This window comes from Lolium perenne, chromosome 2 (assembly GCF_019359855.2).
Source record: "Lolium perenne isolate Kyuss_39 chromosome 2, Kyuss_2.0, whole genome shotgun sequence".
Lineage (NCBI taxonomy): Eukaryota > Viridiplantae > Streptophyta > Magnoliopsida > Poales > Poaceae > Lolium > Lolium perenne.
The window spans coordinates 328,054,666-328,060,996 of NC_067245.2; positions in this window are offsets into that span (position 1 = coordinate 328,054,666).

A 6,331-nucleotide genomic window follows, 5' to 3' on the forward strand; every position below is an offset into this window, starting at 1 on the left:
TCTTTATTATTTTGTACACTATTTAGCTTGTCTAAAGCCTGAATTAATAACTGAATGATTGTGTTATTTTGCTTTATAATTATTTTGGAATCTTCTTTTGGTGATTCGTGATCAGAAAAACCAACAGGAGGTGTCAAATATTTAGCTACTTCGTTTAATGCTATGCTGTATTCGGACATGCAAATTACGAAAGAATTAACTTCTTTACCTCTTGCACTACTCTTTTTATCTCAATAATATCTTGTCTCGTTTCAGTGTTTGACGAAACTTCCTTATTTTTATTTTGACAGTGCCCTATACTTTTCCCAATAGACTGCACTTCTTCTTTAATATAATCGTTATTCCTACTAACTGTGTTCTGTCTTGCTTTTGCTTCTTCTAGCTTATGCAGCACTATGTCAATTTTATTATTCAAACTTGAATATTTTTCCATGAGTTTTTGGTATTCTTTAAATAAGTTTTCAAGCTTTTGATCTAATATATCTTGCCTTTTTCCCCAAGTTAAGAAAAAGTTATATACCAGATCAACAACTATATTCAACTGGCTATGCGCAGTATGCCAAGTATGTTCTTCAGAGGGATTTATTCTACACCTTATATCAATATTTTCCTTGGTTTTTATTATCTTACCTGTGCTAACTTCTAAATTTAAATACTTTAACCTTTCAATGATTAAACCCTGCTCTGATACCAATACACACAGATTATATACTTATAAAAATTTAGACAAAATACACAAAATTATTTCGAGAAATATTCACACACAAATGTACGTAATATACTTAAATATTAAAATTAAATATTTTATTTAAAATTTCGAAAATAAATTAAGCTACAATTTATTCTTGGATACTAAGATTATGTTTGCTGAAACCTTTCAGGATCTTGGGGCTGGCGAGGCCAACAGTACGTCCGGAGATGTGCGCAGTGGTGTATTAATCCTACTCGGTACTAACCGTACTTATCATTATATTGCTTCAAAAGTAGCTAAGTTTCTTTCCCTAGATGTTTTTAGTCAAATTTATATGGGTTGATTTTTTATCGTCTTCCCAGGCAGTTCCACCCGAAGGGAACACTTCTCTACTGCTTCGGTTCTCGTTCTATTCGCCACACACAAGGCTTAACAGAGAACTACACGTAGAGGTTTCTCCTATAGGATCCCTAGCATAAAAACCCATCCCATATAAACATGATAAAAAGATCAAGGGAAAACACAGAACTACATCATTTCCACAATATAATTTACATACGGGTTTCCCTTTCGGGAACCCCCGACGGGATTACACAAGAACGGGGAATTACCTTAGTACCTTATTATTACAATCGCCTTCACACTAATGGATTTATTACAAGGTGGTGGTTGGACTACTACTACTACTACTACTACTACTACTACTACTACTGAGCAAGGAGTTTGGCTAACTCTCTGCTCTATGCTTTGTGGAATGCTTGTGCTTGTAGATTGCTTGGTGCCCTAATTGTGAGGCATGGCTCCCCTTTTATAGAAGGAGAGGGCCTTCTGTACTGCCTTCGTGGCTCTTCTCGCTGCTTCTTCATGGACACAACGTGGCGCTTCTGTGCTTGACATTACGTTCCACAGTATTTACACAAATTATTGGCAAGCTGACATGCATTCGTGGCAGCCTTTATAGATTCTTCACTCTTCAAGGATTCACGAGAGCACATTGTATGGCTGTCATATGTGCCACCAACCCTATGCTCTAGCCTTTGTAGACTTCATGTTATTGTTGTAGCCTACTATTAAACCTTGGAACTTGTGGCCTTCTCTTTTGGTTGATTGATTTCTTCTCGTCTTCATGCCAAGAATCTCTCGATTCCTTTGGGCTGCATGCATGCATGCTTTGGATACTTTTGATTAGGCTTAAGATTAAGATTTTTTTATTATTTTATTTATTTATTTATTTTTAATCCGGGTATAGGTCCTCCACGCCCGAATAATTGATAGCAATATCAATTTAAAATGATTGGATATAGTTGGGCTGGTCCTCCTTAAGCCTAATCAAAAGTATCCAAAGCATGCATGCATGCAGCCCAAAGGAATCGAGAGATTCTTGGCATGAAGACGAGAAGAAATCAATCAACCAAAAGAGAAGGCCACAAGTTCGAAAGTTTAATAGTAGGCTACAACAATAACATGAAGTCTACAAAGGCTAGAGCATAGGGTTGGTGGCACATATGACAGCCATACAATGTGCTCTCGTGAATCCTTGAAGAGTGAAGAATCTATAAAGGCTGCCACGAATGCATGTCAGCTTGCCAATAATTTGTGTAAATACTGTGGAACGTAATGTCAAGCACAGAAGCGCCACGTTGTGTCCATGAAGAAGCAGCGAGAAGAGCCACGAAGACAGTACAGAAGGCCCTCTCCTTCTATAAAAGGGGAGCCATGCCTCACAAGAAGGACACCAAGCAATCTACAAGCACAAGCATTCCACAAAGCATAGAGCAGAGAGTTAGCCAAACTCCTTGCTCAGTAGTAGTAGTAGTAGTAGTAGTAGTAGTAGTAGTCCAACCACCACCTTGTAATAAATCCATTAGTGTGAAGGCGATTGTAATAATAAGGTACTAAGGTAATTCCCCGTTCTTGTGTAATCCCGTCGGGGGTTCCCGAAAGGGAAACCCGTATGTAAATTATATTGTGGAAATGAAGTAGTTCTGTGTTTTCCCTTGATCTTTTTATCATGTTTATATGGGATGGGTTTTTATGCTAGGGATCCTATAGGAGAAACCTCTACGTGTAGTTCTCTGTTAAGCCTTGTGTGTGGCGAATAGAACGAGAACCGAAGCAGTAGAGAAGTGTTCCCTTCGGGTGGAACTGCCTGGGAAGACGATAAAAAATCAACCCATATAAATTTGACTAAAAACATCTAAGGAAAGAAACTTAGCTACTTTTGAAGCAATATAATGATAAGTACGGTTAGTACCGAGTAGGATTAATACACCACTGCGCACATCTCCGGACGTACTGTTGGCCTCGCTAGCCCCAAGATCCTGAAAGGTTTCAGCAAACATAATCTTAGTATCCAAGAATAAATTGTAGCTTAATTTATTTTCGAAATTTTAAATAAAATATTTAATTTTAATATTTAAGTATATTACGTACATTTGTGTGTGAATATTTCTCGAAATAATTTTGTGTATTTTTCTAAATTTTTATAAGTATATAATCTGTGTGTATTGGTATCAGAGCAGGGTTTAATCATTGAAAGGTTAAAGTATTTAAATTTAGAAGTTAGCACAGGTAAGATAATAAAAACCAAGGAAAATATTGATATAAGGTGTAGAATAAATCCCTCTGAAGAACATACTTGGCATACTGCGCATAGCCAGTTGAATATAGTTGTTGATCTGGTATATAACTTTTTCTTAACTTGGGGAAAAAGGCAAGATATATTAGATCAAAAGCTTGAAAACTTATTTAAAGAATACCAAAAACTCACGAAAAAATATTCAAGTTTGAATAATAAAATTGACATAGTGCTGCAGAAGCTAGAAGAAGCAAAAGTAAGACAGAACACAGTTAGTAGGAATAACGATTATATTAAAGAAGAAGTGCAGTCTATTGGGAAAAGTATAGGGCACTGTCAAAATAAAAATAAGGAAGTTTCGTCAAACACTGAAACGAGACAAGATATTATTGAGATAAAAAGAGTAGTGCAAGAGGTAAAGAAGTTAATTCTTTCGTAATTTGCATGTCCGAATACAGCATAGCATTAAACGAAGTAGCTAAATATTTGACACCTCCTGTTGGTTTTTCTGATCACGAATCACCAAAAGAAGATTCCAAAATAATTATAAAGCAAAATAACACAATCATTCAGTTATTAATTCAGGCTTTAGACAAGCTAAATAGTGTACAAAATAATAAAGAAATTGTGCTATCCTCGTCAGGATTAGTAACATCGTCAAGAAATATCAATTCAGAAAAATGGACATATCTAAAAGCCTCAATAGAAGAGACAGAAACCTCCAGTTAATAAGGCAAGATTCAAGACCTTTGTCAATGAAACATAGATTATCATGTAGTAAAGCTGATGATATTGATAATCTGGAAGATGTAATAGACCTTGATAGAGACCTAGAAAGATATCAAAAGGATACATTAAGAAAAATTAAGTCGCAGCATGTATATCATATGGGTATGTTTGAAAGTAGGAGTAGTCTGTATAGAATATCTAGAGAAATAGAATTAAGTGTTTTAACACATCCAGTAGATTTAAGAATTGTAAGCAAGAATATTGAAAGTGATCTCAAATATTGTGGGTATAAATATATTCATCAAGGTATGTATATTATAGGGGTTAAAGGTATGACAAGAAAGAAATTAGGAGCAAAGGTTTTAATTACGCTGTTAGACAAAAGAAGGGGTTCAGTAGATAAAGCCGCATTAGGTTTTATGGAAGGAGATATGAATGAAAATAGATTAATAACTTACAAAGCTCCAGACCTAATGATGCCTGTAAAAGAATTTATTGAAAAAATGAGCTTTGGGTTTCAAACTAAAGGATATGAAGACTTTAAAGGTACTAATTTGTTAGTAAGCATAGAGTTTATAGGAAGGCTCACTAATAAAAGTAGCTCAAGATATAGAGTAAATGTGGATGATGTAATTGAAAGCATGCAGTCAAAGGGATTAAAATTTATGAGTCCACTAAAAATTGGTTCTGAAGAAAGAGCGGGAGAAGAATGGAATATAGGTGAATTAATAGAAAAGAAGGAACTAAAATTACCGCAAAATTACATAAGCTACCAAAATTGTGAAGGAAGTAGTAGCATTAGGTTCACAAATTATAAATCGGCATCTATGGATGACATAGAATCTCTCATATCAGAATCAGAATTTAGTGATAATAGAAGTAAGGATACAACCGAATGCATGGAGAAGGCTGATTTAGATAGTGAAATAAATCATTACGAACAGAAGCTTAAACATATAGAATGGGAATATAATAACTCCATGATAAAAGATTGGCCAAAGATAAGAGAAAATGAATTATTTTTCATAAGAGAAATTGCAAGGTTGAAAAAGAGAAAATATGAGAAAAATATGACTAGTAGTTCATACATTGTACATAAAGATATGGGCAATAAAAATAAAAATACTGACCAAGGCCATAAAGATAAAAATTTAAGCGAAGAAGAGCAATGGGATATAAATAATAAGTTATTAACTGAAAGTTATGAAGAGGAAGAAAAATTAATAAATGAAATGTTAGCAGAAGAAGAGAACTATGATGCCACTGAGGAATATAGCGACTTTATAAATTCCCTAGACGAAGTAGGATTACATAATTTAGAAAATGCAATGGAAGCTATGGAAGTGGAAAGTGGTAAGAGAAAAAGATCTGAATATGGGAGTACTTCAATAAAGGAAGAAGGTCCGAAAGAAAGACCAACTAGGTCAGCTGGAAATTGGCCTCCAGAAAAGGAGGATTTTCAACCAACTTATATTCCTGGACAATATAGGCATATGGGTAACAGAAGAAGAGACTTTGAAAAGCCAGTACAATTCCGTAACACTAAATATGATGGTGCGATATTAAATCTAGCAGCCCATGACCCGATAGATTGGCCAAATATACTTAGCATTTGGAAAGCATTAATAGTTCAAAAATATATTCAAAACCAGCATAATATAGGACCTAAGGTAGAAGATATGTTAACTTATCTTGAAACATTTTTAGGAGAATCTGCAAAAGTCTTATGGGAACAATGGGTAGAAACATTCCCTGGTGATTATGAAAGATTGAAAATGGCTGGAAGTAACCCAAATAACTTTGCTAACGTTATGTCAAGTATAATCATAACCGAAGATCCAGAATTAGGATTTACCGCATTACAAAATGAAAGGTTGAGAGAAATAGAAAAATTATTATTAACAAGTTGGAAGGGTATCAAAGAGTTTTCTCAGCACTATTTATATAATGCTACCACTGCTAAGCAAGGTTATAATGTAGGGGTAGTTGAAAGATATTTTAATAAATTACCAGACCCTTTAGGGTCAATAATATTCGAAGAATATAAAAAAGATTCAGTAGGAAAGACTCTAAATATATCCCAAGCCATAACATTTGTTTTCAAACAACTAAGAAAGGTATGTACAAATATTCAAGCTCAAAGATCTATGAAGAAAGCAGATTATAATTTCTGCAATAATATTGTCCAAATCCCGTTAACATATGGAGGAGATCGGTATAAGAACAAAAAATATTATAAAACTCAACACAGAGATAATAGAAACTTTAGAACAAAGAAGAGATATTTCTTGAGGAGGTCAGATAATAGAGCTCCTTTCTTACATAAGAGAAAT